Here is a 16,382-nt window from a genome sequence, read left to right as displayed (position 1 = left end):
CAAACGAAACTCAAGACGGATGATCAAAATGTGAATGCTTCACTCCTTCTTTAAATGAGGAAAAAGAATACCCTTGGCAGGGAAGGGAGAGGCAAAGATTAAAACAGAGACTGAAGGAACACCCATTCAGAGCCTGCCCCACATGTGGCCCATACATATACAGCCACCCAATTAGACAAGATGGATGAAGCAAAGAAGTGCAGACCGACAGGAGCCGGATGTAGATCGCTCCTGAGAGACACAGCCAGAATACAGCAAATATAGAGGCGAATGCCAGCAGCAAACCACTGAACTGAGAATAGGTCTCCCGTTGAAGGAATCAGAGAAAGAACTGGAAGAGCTTGAAGGGGCTCGAGACCCCAAAAGTACAACAATGCCAAGAAACCAGAGCTTCCAGGGACTAAGCCACTACCTAAAGACTATACATGGACTGACCCTGGACTCTGACCCCATAGGTAGCAATGAATATCCTAGTAAGAGCACCAGTGGAAGGGGAAGCCCTGGGTCCTGCTAAGACTGAACCCCCAGTGAACTAGTCTATGGGGGGAGGGCGGCAATGGGGGGAGGGTTGGGAGGGGAACACCCATAAGGAAGGGGAGGGGGGAGGGGGATGTTTGCCCGGATACCGGGAAAGGGAATAACACTCGAAATGTATATAAGAAATACTCAAGTTAATAAAAAAAAAGAATATTATGCAGTGTTTTACATATGAAATTTCTTTAACTATTCTGATAAAGCTACAGAATTAAAATATTACAGAAGCCCTTCCTCCCCAGTTTACAAAGTGTGCATTACTGTGCTGACAAACATTCTAGAATCCACCTGACAGCATATGTTACCAAATGGTAGTCTGCCTTCAGAGCAGAAAAATTTGTCCTCATTTAGAACACATTTTGAAAAGTTTTAAGCTACAAGGAAAAGAGTATGAGGAAAAACGGTACATCTCAAACATGGATGCTAATGATACAACACTCTAAAATGGATTCATTTGCACAAGTATTAATATTTTGGAGAAGTATGCAGGGGCAGGTTTGGATTCAGAACCATGTCTTTTAAAACTCTAGTTCCCAACTTCTGTGTCTGACCTCCAATATATTTCACAATCACCTTAAAGATGATCTTTGTGTTTTAAGTCAATAAACATCACGGATAGCATATCTGTTCATCTTGAAGGTGGGATGAATCATGTGAATTTGCACACAGTGAAAGCCAACACTGTCTTTGTTTTCTCTTCCTCATCTTCCAACTCACTGACTACTATTTGACTATTGCATCTGTGTTTAAATGAAATTAAATAAAATACTTGTGTTCTTCCTTGAATTTGGAGAATGAATTTTTATAGCAAGCTTTTGTAGATAGACAAGGAGTATAAAATTAGTTAGTACATATGTGTACAAGCTTAAATAATTATTTAAACTATTTTGGCATGACTTTTTTTCTCTCCTATGACTCTTTGATAGCTATCATTTGAGAGTAATTTTTAAAAGGGGGCAAAATGGACCTTTTTTTCCTTCATACAATCTTTCTGTTCTTTACTTTACCCACTACCTTTTTCAGGGACTTAAGTTAATCATTGGTCCATGTGCAACTGATACCTTTATGTCAAGTTGTATCTTTTGCTTGGTTCCTTATTTTGCATATTTTCTAAAGTTATATTTATGGGTTGATAGGTTTTTAGACAATTTGCTGATCATTTTATTTCATATCTTTATATATACTTTATTTTATTATCATAAATTCTTTCACTTACTCAAAGACTTCATTTGTCTTTATATAAAAACAAATTGCTTGATTGTTTTGCCCTTTGCCATTTCAAGCTCTATTTCTATTGGTTGAATTTTCTTCCTGGTTATAAATCTCACTTATCCATTTTTTCTCTTCTAGTAATTTTTTTTTGTCTGCCAAATAATGTGAATTTTATTTTGTGACTCGTAGATTTTTCTACATTCTCTTACTAGAATAACCTTTTGCAGATTTTTAAGTTTCTGCTGATTCAAACTAATTCCTCTGAAGCTTGGTTGAAAGTAAAAGGAAAAATCTAAAGTGGGTTTTTTTGTTAATGCCTACTGTTCCTAAGACTTACTCAGTACATTGCTTGGCTAGGACCTAATGGACACTGTATTACCCTGATTGAAAAGCACTCTGGGCTCTCTGAAGAGCTGGTACCTACACTGGCCTTCCTCTATGAGCCACCTTCCTTTCAGTTGTCCTTCTCAGAGCCATGGGGCAGATTAGAGCACATATGTAGAGATTCCCAAACAAAGACTCTAGAGGCAACCTCAGTCATTAGCATGAGTTTCCTTTAGGTGAGCAGGGACATTTAAGAGGAAGGCGGTTTTCTTTTCAAGATCATCCAGCCTATGATCTATCTATCTACCGTATGAGGAAAAACTTTGGCATTTCTTATGATTTTTATTATAACCACTGAAGCACAATGAACTTATTCATAAGGAAATTAATACATTTCCACCCTGTTCTCCGAGACAGTTCGGCTCTCAGAAAAACAAATAAAATCATAAACAATCAAATTATTCATGTGGATATATTCAAATTAAGGTTCATATTATCTAGCTCTTAAAACGAATGCAAAGAATTTTAATTGATTCAAAATCTACTTCAATATTCTCTAGATTTAGTATAAATACAATATCTATCTAGGATGTCTAAAGTAAATTATGTTTTAAAATACTCTGGGGAATGTGACTTGGGAAAACTCTATGTATTTTCTCACTGGAGAGTATAAACTCATTGCATTGATCAAAATTAATCACATGAGACCAAATCAAAATGTTATAAATTGTAGGTAGAGAGAAGAATTACCCTGAAGCAAGTGTTCTGCAGTGTGCTAAATTAAGATGGTTTAGCAAGGCATAACGTAGAAAAAGCTATTAACTGGGAGGAAAATATGAACTTTTTACCCAAACTTTCCCAGTGCTCAGACATTTGTGTACTTGTCCCTGCAACTGTGTGGGTGTCAGATCAATTGGATGGGAAAGTGGGGGTAGCTGGGTAGATGTGTGATGGCAGCTGTGTCTGCAGGCCTGGCCTGTTTGACACCATCCTCTTTGTGATGGACAGAATCCTCTTGCAATTTCTATCAAGCCATGTATATTTCCTTGTCTCTACTGTATCCCAAAGGTCTTAAAGGTATTATCCAGAATGTGTGATTTAGTTGGTTGATTTTTCTAATATAACAATATATAGAGAAGATGTGTAGAATATATATTTTACTCCCAGCCTTGTGATAATTAAAAATTAAACCTAAAGTGTTATGATTTAACTGCAGAAAGTCAAAATTAAAAATCTTAAAAATAACTGTGTAACTTTTCACTTTTAGTCTCAGCTACCAAAGCACAGGAGAGAGAGTCATGGGCGCTGTAAATAGCTTGGAGTTCAATAGCCACAGTTGCGAGACAAAGAAGCTTGCAGCCTGAAACTTGATTTATGTTAAGTGGCAGTTTCAGAATTTATATCCATAATTGTCTTTAACAAAATTTTGCTAATATATCTATCATCCATCTTGTCTAAAAAGCTCTGTAACCGTTTGAGCATTTATGAACCACATATTCCAAAATTCACAGCTTTGAATCTGAAGTCATTTTAGGCATAATTGAGATAATCTCCATAAAGCACAGTAATGCCCAGAACATAGTGTGTCTTGAACTTTCTTAGTAGTTTAATATACTGCTGCTCTTTGCACTGCAAAATGAAACATTGACTCTACTATAGTTTTCAAACTAATCGTGTGTGTGTGTGTGTGTGTGTGTGTGTGTGTTTTCTGTACAACACTGCACTGACCCAATGTTTCAGCTTGATAAATTCTATTCTTACAGTCAAATTGTACAAGGTGAAATCAAATGAACTTTTACTTGATCTCTTCTCCTTTTGAAATTTTTTTAGACTAATAGATACACAGCTTTGTACAATCATACTGTTTATCTCACTTCTCAGCTGTGATTCATGGCCCAGAACAATCAGAGGTTTTCCATGCCTGCCTCCTTACTCCTTACTAAAACACTTCTTCAATTGAGATTCAGTATTTGTGGAGAACAGTACACTCTTGAATGATCATAGCACTAGTCAGCCTTTGCCAAAGTAAACAAGTCAACTTTTGCCAAAGCAAAAGTTTTGCTTTACCTATCATGAGAGTGGCAAAGATATTTCTGTGAACATCCTTGATAACTTTAAGTTGTATCATTTGTTTCAAGATTGATGGGAAAAAAATCAATGTGGTGTTTACACATGTAAAACAGTATTACTATCAATTATTAGATTTTAATGTGTGGTGTGTGTAATAATAAATGGTGATCATCTTCTGATTTTAAAAAACGTTACTTTGGAATTCTTTTTTATTAGTTTTCTGTTGTCAGCCTTCATCTTTCATACACCAACTTCTTGAAGTCAACTTTGATTTTTGTCAAATATTAAAGTCTACACATTTCACATCCATGAAGACAAATATATGAACATACCTAGAAGTTTCTCTGTTGGCTCACTAGTAGGCTTTATATTTATTGGTAGTTTGCATTTACTCTGTTAGAAAATGTTTATGCATATATGTAAATTTATAACTAAATCCTTGAGATTCGTTTTCTAAGGATCAATATTGAGGGACGTGATTCCTCGTGTGTTTGTTGCATTAATTTAGAAATTCTGAACCTTCCTATGGATGCTTATACTAAAAGAATCCTGAAGAAATCACTCTTACATCTAATCTCTAGTTTAAACATAACGACTGCTGATAATTCTTTCGGTCAATATGATAGATTTTTTTCCTTATGTAATGTTTGTATTGTAAATCTCATAGAAATGTCCAAAGCACATATTTATGTCTTTAGACAGCTCATCAGAATTTTTCTCAAAGGTAATGCAAAGACAAAAATTATCCAAGTGTCAATATTTATAAAATTCCTTTTCTTTCTGTTGTGCTTTCAATGTTAGTCATGCTAGGCACCTTTGAGAGTCTGTGCCTGCCATCTGTAGTCCATGCTGGTTGCTTCAAATTGTTCATCTTCCCTTTTCCAAAAACACATTCTCAGCCACATCACCACATCACTATTAAGTGCTGTCATTTTGAAAATAGAAAGTGCACATTGTCTTTGATAACTCTGTCCTCTTCTGAAGGAAGACATTTGTACATGATACAGGATGTTTCATGTATTGATTTTAACTTCAGTGCAGCTTTCTAAATTGAGATAGTAATCTTTGAGGTATTACATAAGAATGCACAGACAACCAAACGTTAAATGAACAATAAAGCGGGTTATGAATACAAAATTTTCCCAGCATTAATTGTACAATTGTTCTTTGACCAACACTTTGGTTCAGAATATGCAAACTTTTGCTCTGTGAATGATGTCCCATCATACAATGTCAATGCATACTGCCCAAAACAATGGGGTTCCAATTGGGGACTATTATATAGTAAAATTTGCAATGTTTAGTAACACAATACAATTGTTACTTATAGAAATATAATAGATTTATGGTGGAAATATGTTTTAATATTGCCCATCATATAACAAATGAGAATATTTTTGAACTACGTGTTATCAACATGATTTTTAGTTGTTCTTTTCTCTACATTTCATTAGAAAATTTTTTGTTAATTTTGTTTTAATATAAAAAAACTTATGACTTCAAAATATTAATTAACTCCGCCTTAGCATTCAATATTTGGCTAAAATTGATTTTTTATGAAAAATTAAATAATCAATGTTCATTTTTGTGAAAATTTGTTTTCATCTTTCTTTATCAGGATATTTATTAAATATTTTAAAGTAGATACAGATAACATTTTGTAAAGTGTATGTTGATGTATTTATTTTATTTATTAAATTTAAAAAATTAAATTTCTTTTTAATTGGATATTCTTTTAATTTACATTTCAAATGTTATTCCCTTTACCAATTTCCCATCCATAAGCTCCCTATCCTATCCCCCTCCTCTTCCTTCGATAATGGTGTTCCCCCCCAACCACCCTCCTTTCCCTCATTCCTGCCCTGACATTCCCCTACACTGGAGGGTCCAGCCTTGGCAGGACAAAGGACTTGTCGTCCCATTGGTGCCCAACAAGGCCATCCTCTGCTACATATGCAGCTGGAGCCATGAGTCTGTCCAAGTGTACTTTTTGGATGGTGGTTTAGTCCCTGGGAGCTCTGGTTGGTTAGTTTTGTTGTTCTTATGGGGTTGTAAGCCCCTTCAGCTCCTTCAATACTTTCTCTAACTCCTACAACAGGGATCCCATTCTCTGTTCAATGGTTTGCTGCTAGCATTCGCCTCTGTGTTTGTCATGCTCTGTTTGAACCTCTCAGGAGACAGCTATATCAGGCACCTGTCAGCATGCACTTCTTGGCTTCATCAATATTGTCTAGGTTTTGTGGTTGTATGTATATGAGCAGGATTTCCAGTTGGGGCAGGCTCTGAATGGCCATTCCTTCAGTCTCTGCTCCAAACTTTGTCTCTATATACCCTCCTATGAATATTTTTGTTTCCCCTTTTAAGAAGCACTGAAGCATCCACGCTTTGTTAGTCCTTCTTCTTGAGCTTCATGTGGTCTGGGAATTGTATCTTGGGTAATTCGAGCTTTTGGGCTAATAACCACTTATCAGTATTTCATCTTTCAAAAAGGGTAAAATTATATGTGTGTCAAATGCTTACTTAGAATTTTAGTTTCTTATAATATATTGTTAGCATTTGGATTTCCATTCATTTTTATATACCTATAGCTCCACGGTCCCACACCAAAAAATTTTATATTAAAACAAAATTTTTAAGATAATAGATACCATGGAAAGCATATTGCTAATTACATTCCACCCTATTGAAGGTGACAGCATTAGTCCTGTTTTATAATAGTGAAAATCAAAGACAAAGTTTTAAGGTAACTTATACAAGAAGATTTAAGTCAAAAGAGATGGAGTTGAATACTAAACCAAGAGTGTATAGTTTCACACACACCTTATGACTCATAGACTTGTTCAAAAAACAACCCGTGGGCTTTTGATAATTCTGTTGTTTGAATTAGATGTATTCATTCCTCTCAAATAAATTGAATAATCCATTCATTTCATTAAAGTTCACATCATCAACCTAAACAGTAAATATATTTTTTTCATTTTAAGGAAGTAAATGCAAGACAATAAATTCTTAGGTTTTAATTTGTCTATGATTTCAAAATAAATGTGGGGAAAAATTAAGGTAAATGAACTTGAATTTCAGAGTCCCTGATTCCCTGGAAAGAAATGTGAAATTCAATTGATATATTTCCTGAGGCAGACAAAGATTAAAAGAAAATTAATGTTACTGTACAGGCACAAATAACATTTCATAGAGTTTGTGATGATGGTTGCTCCAGGCTAACTAAAGTATTAAACTAGTCCAATGCATCCATGTCCCCAGAATCCTGGCACTTCTCATCGTGCTACACTGCATAAGTTAAATTTCTTCTGCCGCAGGGACTTGGATTCTCAAATTTATGAGTCTCCATGTGGTAAAGTTTGTCCTGAGCTGAACTATTGGTAGGGCTTCTGGTGCTCTTATTGGAGTGGTCATTTCTAGAAAAGCATTTCTATATCAGATGTGACAATAATCAACAACTCAGAATTATAGACGCTCAATGCGTTATTGTTCCTAACAGCTCCTAGCCGATAACGTTAAACATTAACTTGAAAGAAACTTAATAAAATATATATACAATGAAAGATGTATTGCTTCAGTGTACAACAATGGTGGAAACACAAGCCAACAGGAAGTTTACATATGTAGAGACAGTTTTATCTTCAAATACTACATTCTAATGTGTGACCTATAATATTGTAAACACTGGTTCTTTTCATATTTTTAAAATTTTCTTTGCAATTCTTTTTGTATTAGTTCTCTGTTGTCAACCCTATTATTCTTTTGTTTTTCTTTTGTTCAGCAACCTTCTCGAAACCTACTTTGATTTCTGTCAAATATTAAAGTCTACTGCTTTTTCTTCAACTCCATGAAGACAAAATCTTTGAATGTACCCTAGAGGTTTGTTACTCTTGTGCATCAACTGTAAGTGTCACATGAATGAACGTCCTTGACTTTATTATTTTGGTATGATCTCACTGCCACAATAGTGCTTGCTGGGTGCTGATTGTACTAAGTATATGAGTCAGTATTTATTGAATGATGTATTTTAAAATAATTGTTTTTATTTCACTTTGTTCGCATAAATTCTTGTAAGAGAGAATATGTGCTCCTGTGTGAACATGAAAGTCAGAAGAGGGTATACAACCCCTTGGAGCAAGAGATACATGTGTTTTTTGGCTTTTTTTTCTCTCTCTCTTTTTTTTCTCCTGTGGTGTAGATACTGGGAATTAAACCTAGGCTCTCTAAAAAGAGACCACTTTTGGTCACTGAGGCAATCCCTCAGCACTTGAATATTCACTTTATAAATCATTTATGTATTTAAAGAGTGCAACATGATTATATTATATTCAGTTAGAATGCCTCATGTTTAAACCAAGTATTACTAATATTAAAAATAAATCTGTAAAATTTTGATGGTAACTTATAAAATGTTCAATTTTATAGGTGACATTTACCAGAAAATGGAGACTTTACATTTTCCTGTTAAATGCCTAAGCATAGTTGTGGATAGAAGATTATGAATGAGAAATTGATGATTTGAGACTGCCTCTTAGAAAGCAATTCTTTAATGAAAAATGTCCCTTTTCTGTCAAGATGATAGTTGTCATTTCTGGATCTAAACCACCGTGATATGCAAAATATAAATAAACAATTTCTCCAAAATAAAGAACATGGATGAAAAAAACTATTACAATATTTAGTGTACTTAAATTTTAATCATGATTTAAAGAAAACAGACTCAATGAAATATATATATATATAATACATTGAATACAGATACTTAAATTTCATGAATTAACACATGATTTTATCCAATAAAAATGTTAAATGACTTTTAATATGTTTCTTACACTGATATTTTCAATCACTTGCTAAACTGAATCTCTCTAAAATGGGAGAGGACTAGAAAATGCTGGTCCATCTTCCAGACAATCTCAATCTCTGTTCATCTCCTCTTCTGTGTCTTAGCTCGTCTTCACTGGTATTAATCTTCATTAGGAGGTTCTTTTCTTTTATCAGGGCAACTATTACTCAAGAAATGTTCAATATTTCCAGTTCATTCGAGTTCCTTGAACTTGATGAGTTCGAGGAAATCAGCTACTAACAGCACTTTGCAAGTTTCTCATGGTTCACACTGGTTGCTCTACTTCCTCTCTAGGAAATTTATGTTCTGTGCCCAGCAATGGAATCCCAACTTTGTTTGCCATCTTTTGACAACATGCATAACAGAAACTTTAATTGTCCCAATAATTGTACTTCATTGAATGTCCATCAATATTTTTAAAAAACCACCAAACTTTTCTGCAACTTAAGTATGTTTACTTTCCTTCTTATGAGATTTGTTTGCTCTTATTTAATGGATATTGATGTTTTGCCTGCCCATATATCTGTGCACCATATGCTTACATAGTGCTCACAGAGGCCAGAGAGTGTGCTGGATCCCCCAGAACTAGAATTATAAATGTTTGTGAGCCATTATGTAGGTCCTACTCAGGTCTTTTGGAAGAAAAAGTAAGGTTCTTAAGCTCTGAGCCAGTGTCCAGTGTCATTTCTTGACACATTTCATAAAGGCAATATGGGCCAAATGTCATTATTTCTCCTTGGCTCTGTGATACAGCCACGAATAAAACAGATATTGGCAGTCCTTGCCTTCATGAAACATATAACAATCATTACTTTTTGTGGTTTTATATTTATTTGCGGTTGTGTGCCTGTGATGTATTTTCACATTATGTTACTGAAGAAGAAGTGCATTAGGCATAGGGTTTTACTACATGACATAATAATTTACTCTAGTTTTGTCTTCCACTAGCACTAGTTGAATGAATTGAGGAATATGAGGATCACCAATGGGAAATCCATTGACAGCAGCTGTAACTCATTTCTTGGCCTTTATGTTACTGAAATTATCACATGATCATTTAGAACATTTATTTTTTTCAAAATCCTAAGAATACATTTCTGTGAGAGTATATGCATGTGAATTGGAATGGAGCCAGGAAAATCATCTTAGATCTATGAGAACTAGAGCTATAGGTGGCTGTGGACCTTCCAACATGGTTGTAGAGAATCAAACACAGGTTCTCTTAGGGCCACCTAGTACTCTTTTTTGCTGAGCTATCTTTCCAACATTTTAGGCAATTGGCAAAAACATCAAATATTCAATCATGCAAATAATGCAAGCAAATATGTGGTATTACTATATCCATATACATTTTAAATTTTAGTTTTAAGTACCAATGAGATGTGTGACATAATTCCTGTTGGATATCTGCAACTCTAGTGTTATTATTTGTCCATGTTTTACGTGAAGTACGGTGTGCCTTATCTTTCTTGCATATAGTTTTAACTAAACAAAGTAATGTTCTTGAAAAATATATTAAAACTAGAGCCTCCTTAATACTATAGGTTTTTAAGAATTGGTATATATTTTTGGCCTTGACATGGAATAACTTAGTAGATGAGACAATTTCACACAAATAAAATCCATTGTTTTTTTTTTTAATTTTTCAGTAGTAACAGATTCTTTGATTACCACAGACAAGTCAAAAAACAGCATTATGACTTTAATACTTTTAAAACATAATCATCTTTTAGGATATTTGAAAATTTAAGAACAGTGATGTGTACATGCTAAATATGCTTATACTACCATCTTATAAATGAATGGTGATATTTGGATGTGCTTGTGCATGTCAAAGGATTCATCAGTCAGAGGCTTGTTTTTTTCCCAGTGTCAAAAAGAAGAGGTAAAATCTGTTAGGTAGCTAGGCATTCTCCTTAGGAGGATGAATGCAAGTCTTGTGGAATGAATTTGTTCCCAGGAGAACAAGTAGCTAAGACAAAGTGAGTACAGAGCCAGAATCACTCTGAGGTCCTGTCTGACTATATGATATCTTCTGTAAATAGATGTCATTGCAATACACCTACCATGTGGTCGCCTTTGGGCCTAGATGATAGAGCAGTCTAATCTCAGAATTTCCATAACAAAAACATGAACTAAATAAGCTTTTCTTGCAAGTACCGAGTTCCAGGCATTTAGTTATTACAGAGTAATACAATCTTTCCCATTTCTCTCTGCCTGGCACTTTTCCTTAACTCCTGTCATTTCTGCCAGAAGAACTTGCACAACCTTTGCCACTAGTAACAACCTGCTTGGGCTTTCACAGTGTCCACTCACCCTTACCGGATACTTGAAGATACTTGCCTATCTCTTGACATACAAGTTGATAAGTGTTAAGATATTTTTTAATGCATTGCAATTAGGAGCTGTCCTTATGTGATCAGAAGTACTAGTTGATAAACTTTGAAGAATGTGGCCAAAGACTCAAAACCAAATACTTTTGAATAAATCTCTTTTCTCTTAAGTAGCCCACTTTCTCTCAATGTTTTCTTTGAATCTTCAGAGACAATGATGACATTCATTTGACCATTAAAGTTGTTTGTTACAACTAAAAATGTCTAAATTCACACTGCAGAGATGGCTCAGTAAAGAGATGTAAGAGATGGCTCTGCTTACAATTCACTACTCACAACATCTTTCTTCTTCAGTTAATTATTATTTTACACACAGGCTATTTCTTTGCTCCATCATGCATGGTCTATTGACTGTAGGCTCCCTGCTTATCTTATAAAACTACAGCCCAGTATTTACAGTGATGTTCAGAATGTGAAAATAGCTAAACAAACATTAAGTGAAGAAAATGAATGGAAACCTCTATGATTCTTATAAAATAGGTAATTATTTATCTTTCAAGATAAATATGGTATTAATACACAGAGTTTGTGCTTAGTTTAAATTCATTCAGAGGGGGTTGGGGATTTAGCTCAGCGGTAGAGCGCTTGCCTAGTGAGCGCAAAGCCCTGGGTTCTGTCCCCAGCTCCGGGGGAAAAAAAAAAAGAAAGAAAGAAATTCATTCAGAAGAAAAGTTAAATGATTACATAATTTCTCTTTTAAGGTTGGTTGGTCGAATCGCTCTGAATCTAAGGCCATTTTTATTCCTCAGCAAAGTTGAAAATTAGAATTAGATAAACTTGAATATCATCTGTGATTTTTTTTAAATTGATTGAGTGTGTGTGTGTGTGTGTGTGTGTGTGTGTGTGTGTGTGTGCACGTGTGCGCACGTGTGTGCATGCAGGGGAGAACTATACCTATTTTCTGGAGCTGAAGTTAACAGGTGGGTTTGAACTTCCTGATGTGGGTGTGGGGAACTAAACTCAGGTCATCTGTAAGATGTATCAGCTTTTTTTTTTGATATTTTCTTTATTTACATTTCAAATGTTATTCCCTTTCCGGGTTTCCCCTCCGGAAACCCCCTATCCGATCCCTCCTCCCCCTGCTTCTATGAGGGTGTTCCCCTACCCACCCACCCACTCCCACCTCAACTCCCTGGCTTCTCCTACACTGGGGCTTGAGCTTTCACAAGACCAAGGGCCTCTCCACTTAACTGTCTCCCCACCACACTGAACATTTTTTGCCTCAATTTTAATATATGATTTTGTGATCCAGTCAATTTATGAATTATATAATAATAATGATGAATTTTTTACATTCATACAATTTCTGTCAATGATTGTTTTAGAAAGTTTCCTTCATGTCTCTAAGAGTGCTAAAATCTGAGTAAGAATACAGCATAAGAGTGAAATACTTAACTTTTGCCCTAGATCCTTTCTATAATTCCAATTATTACATTGTACAGTAGCCTTAGCTTTCAAAAACATATCAACTTGAAATATCAACTTGATAACATGGCCTTTATGATGTAACCCGATACACTCATTGTTAGCTCTTTTGGAGAGTCAATATTAAACAAATAAATCAGATTGTTTCACACTGTTGGAAATCTTACTTTAGTAAACATGCTTAGTCCTGTCATAACAAATTTCAAGGAACAGCAAAGTATAAAACACAAAAAATAAATAAGGGTTATTAATTTAAATTCAGAGATATGCAAAGTATTAAATTTTCATCTGACAGATTTGTGTTCCACAATGCAGTAAAGTACTGTGCATAAATGAAATGACCTCCTGAATTTCCCTGTACAGTTACTTCGTCAGGACATCTAAAGGCTTGAATTTCTGAATAAATGATTCTTCTAGAAAAGTCCATGAATATTCAGGAAAGAATGGTAAAGGTGAATGAATAGATTTTAATTCTTCCATATTTCTATTAGCAAATATAAGTCAAGTGAAATTTAAACGCATATTTTTCTGTTCTTAAACTTCTATTCATACTACTGCTTTGTTAGATTAAGAAGGAACAAATCATGTAAATTCTATGGATACACTTGAGAGGATACATTTTTAAATCATTTTGGGTGTTACTCCAAGCACAATGTTCACGAACCATGGAAGGATTGGACATTACTGCTCAAGGAATGTCAATCTAGTGAAGGCCTGAAAATCAAGTACTGTGGTATCAATATAATAAAAAAGTTACTCTTTAATCTTAATATACATATTTTTTTCTAATTTGGAACCAAACTTATTCCTGCATATATACTAGGCAAGTACTTGCTACTGAGCAGATCTATACTCTTACCATACCTTGTTCTTGTTTTTGTTTTTATTATTATATTTCAATATTTGTGTGTAACTAAATTACCCAAGCAAGACTTGACACTGTGATCCTTCTGCCCCAGCCTGCTGAGGAACTGCAATTACAAGATGTACTCTATGATTTTAAAGAACTTAAATATAACTTTTTACTTTTCATACAGGAATTTGCAAACCTGCAGGAAACACTGAAACTCCAAAGTATCTCTTCCCCACCCAACCCACATCACCAACATTGATGACGATGTAACAGTGAGATGACGATGTAACAGTGCTCTGTGTGAGCATATGCTGTGCTTGCTGGAAGTTATTTCTTCAGCCCACTAACACCTCAACTTGTTTTCCAGAAGTACCTGGGCTCAGGTAGGGCATATTCTACACACTGAGTCAATAGCGACAAGATCTTTTCTATACATACTCACAGAATACACATTAGAAGCAGCTTCTCAAGTTATTTAGGCTGAGTCCCTAAGTTATTTGGAGTAAATTGAACTCAGGAATGTTGAACACTCCTTCTGTGATGACTCAGGTAGTGGGAATGGCTCACAGAGGGCACACTGCCAGTCCATTCCTTGCTGTGTTATACTTTCCCACACAAGTAGATGGATAGCTTTCTATGCACAACTACAAATTATTCCACTCTTCATGTTCTTTTAAGACTGCCTATCTTTCCACTCTACTCTGCATGACCTGTTTGAGAAAGTTACACTTTTCAGTTTGCCCTTTTTCTGAGTCACCTTCAAGTTCAATATTTTAATTGTTGTCTGACACCATAGGAACACTCTTGGCTGCAAAGGAGGCCAGGTGAATCCCCAAGGTTTACCGCTCTGTGCTTCATTTCTTTTCTGCTGCTGACTGTGAGACCATTTGGCACAGCTGACTCAGAGCCCTAAGATAATTAGCTTTTCCTAAGAATGGCCCAGGCTTAAGGAGGAAAGTATGCAGCATTTGTTGCAAAAGCTAAATCTATCATTTGTAAATGTGACCTATTTTGGCAAGTGTTTGGTATTTCTGAAAACAGTTTACATAAATAAGATCAGCAAAGAGCAGATCCCCTATGGCTCACTTCTGAGTTATTCCCAACACCCTCACTGTTACACCTTCCAAATCAAGGAAACAGGGAAAAATATGATGCAAAACATAAAATAATATAAACTGCATATAAGATGACAAGAATTTTAATTAGAGTGGATGAATAATCTTTACTATAATAATTACACACTTCATATAATGATTTTATAGACCTAAGTATACTTAGCACTTTGCATTTAGAAAAATGACTACATGTTTAATCTATCAGTGGTCTCCTAACATTTGAATTCAGACATATTAATAGAAAGCATAATTAAATGAATACTAAAATGATCCTATAATTTTTCAAGATAGAGTGGAAATCACTTGTAACTTCTATACACATAAGGGTATTAGATTAGTAATCTAATCATAACAAAACTGAAAAATGTTTATTAATATACAGAATAAATTTTCCCAATTTGTTTATAGTAGAAAAATTAGATCATGCTCCATCTAATTATTTATTATTCTTTAACTGTGATACAGAAAATTAAAATTCATATGGGACATTAAGGGATATCCACAGTTATTTCATTATATTCTAACTGTAATTTATTGCTTGGACTTTTTTTAAAAATTATGGAATATTAAACATGAGTCCCTTTGTCATAGAATGCAGTTATCATTAATATAATATGAATAATAGTACATGCCATTAATGTCGTATTAACTTATCGAGTAATGTCTTACATCATGTTTAACACATCCAGATAATTAATATTTCTCAATATCCTATGCACTCACATTTCTGTGTTGTTCTCATGAGAGAGACGATCACTGTAATATCTTTGCTACAGCAGGCATCTTCAAGAACAGCTGAACTTATGTCACTTTGTCATGAGGCTTTCAGAAATCCTCTTAAATAGAATTACCATTTCCTTTCCTTGCATGTCCTTACTTCTTTGAGTACCTACTTAAATTTACAACAAGCTCCAATTCAAAAACTTATGTGCATCTGCCTAATCTACTACAGTCTAAGGTTAACAGACACTGCACTTTTTTAAGGTGCTCCAAAAAAGGCACATAAAATTTAATAAATATCAAGCTTTGAATTATAGTTGCCCATTAGATCTTGCTGTCTATCTTCATGGCAACTGAAAATCTGAGTAAAACTTTAAACACCAGTATTTCTTTAAGTACCAACAGAGAACTATTGCTCTTTTTGATGGGTTGTTCTTATTTTAATTGCATATCCTGTTTTTAAGCCCTGCTCTCTGTCTTGGCAATAGGAAATGAACTAGAAAATCAACACAGGTGGTCTACCATTGTTCCTTAGAGGGCCTGTATACAGACATCAGTCTTGGCTGATGTCTGGGAAGTAGTCCTTTGATGTCCTTTAAGTTTGTTGGGGTACTCATCCTCAACAAGATACTGAATAGCAGTGCCTCACAAGTTCACTGTAGTAAATCATTGCCTTAGAACCAATATGTTTGAGCTAGTCCATCCAGCAAATCCTCAAACGAGCTATACAAGCAGCTACTTAGATGCATTTTCTCAGCTCTTTTAAGAGAATTCTGCTAGTCAAGAACCTTGCACTAGTTATTGTTACTCTCTTTACCAAAGGATGAGCAATCCACTGTTAAACAGGAAAATTAACTTTTTATATTCAATCCATAAATTTGATATGGAAA

At 34.8% G+C, this 16,382-nt stretch overlaps 1 protein-coding gene and 1 long non-coding RNA gene across 5 annotated transcripts in view; one reads left to right on the top strand and one right to left on the bottom strand.

The window, feature by feature from the left end:
* Positions 1-16,382, bottom strand: part of Ccser1 (coiled-coil serine-rich protein 1) — a 1,236,544-nt gene that overhangs the window by 444,985 nt on the left and 775,177 nt on the right. The gene's annotated exons all lie outside the window — the stretch shown is intronic.
* LOC120102492 (uncharacterized) overlaps positions 13,971-16,382 on the top strand; it is a 115,570-nt gene continuing 113,158 nt past the window's right edge. The window contains exon 1 of one of the 2 annotated variants that reach the window (XR_005504165.2): positions 13,971-14,040. This is a non-coding gene — a long non-coding RNA (uncharacterized LOC120102492). The remainder of the gene's footprint in view (positions 14,041-16,382) is intronic. The other variant, XR_010065809.1, reaches the window with a different exon arrangement.

Source organism: Rattus norvegicus, chromosome 4 (genome assembly GCF_036323735.1).
Source record: "Rattus norvegicus strain BN/NHsdMcwi chromosome 4, GRCr8, whole genome shotgun sequence".
Taxonomy (NCBI): Eukaryota; Metazoa; Chordata; class Mammalia; order Rodentia; family Muridae; genus Rattus; species Rattus norvegicus.
This window is presented reverse-complemented; position numbering and strand designations above follow the sequence as displayed.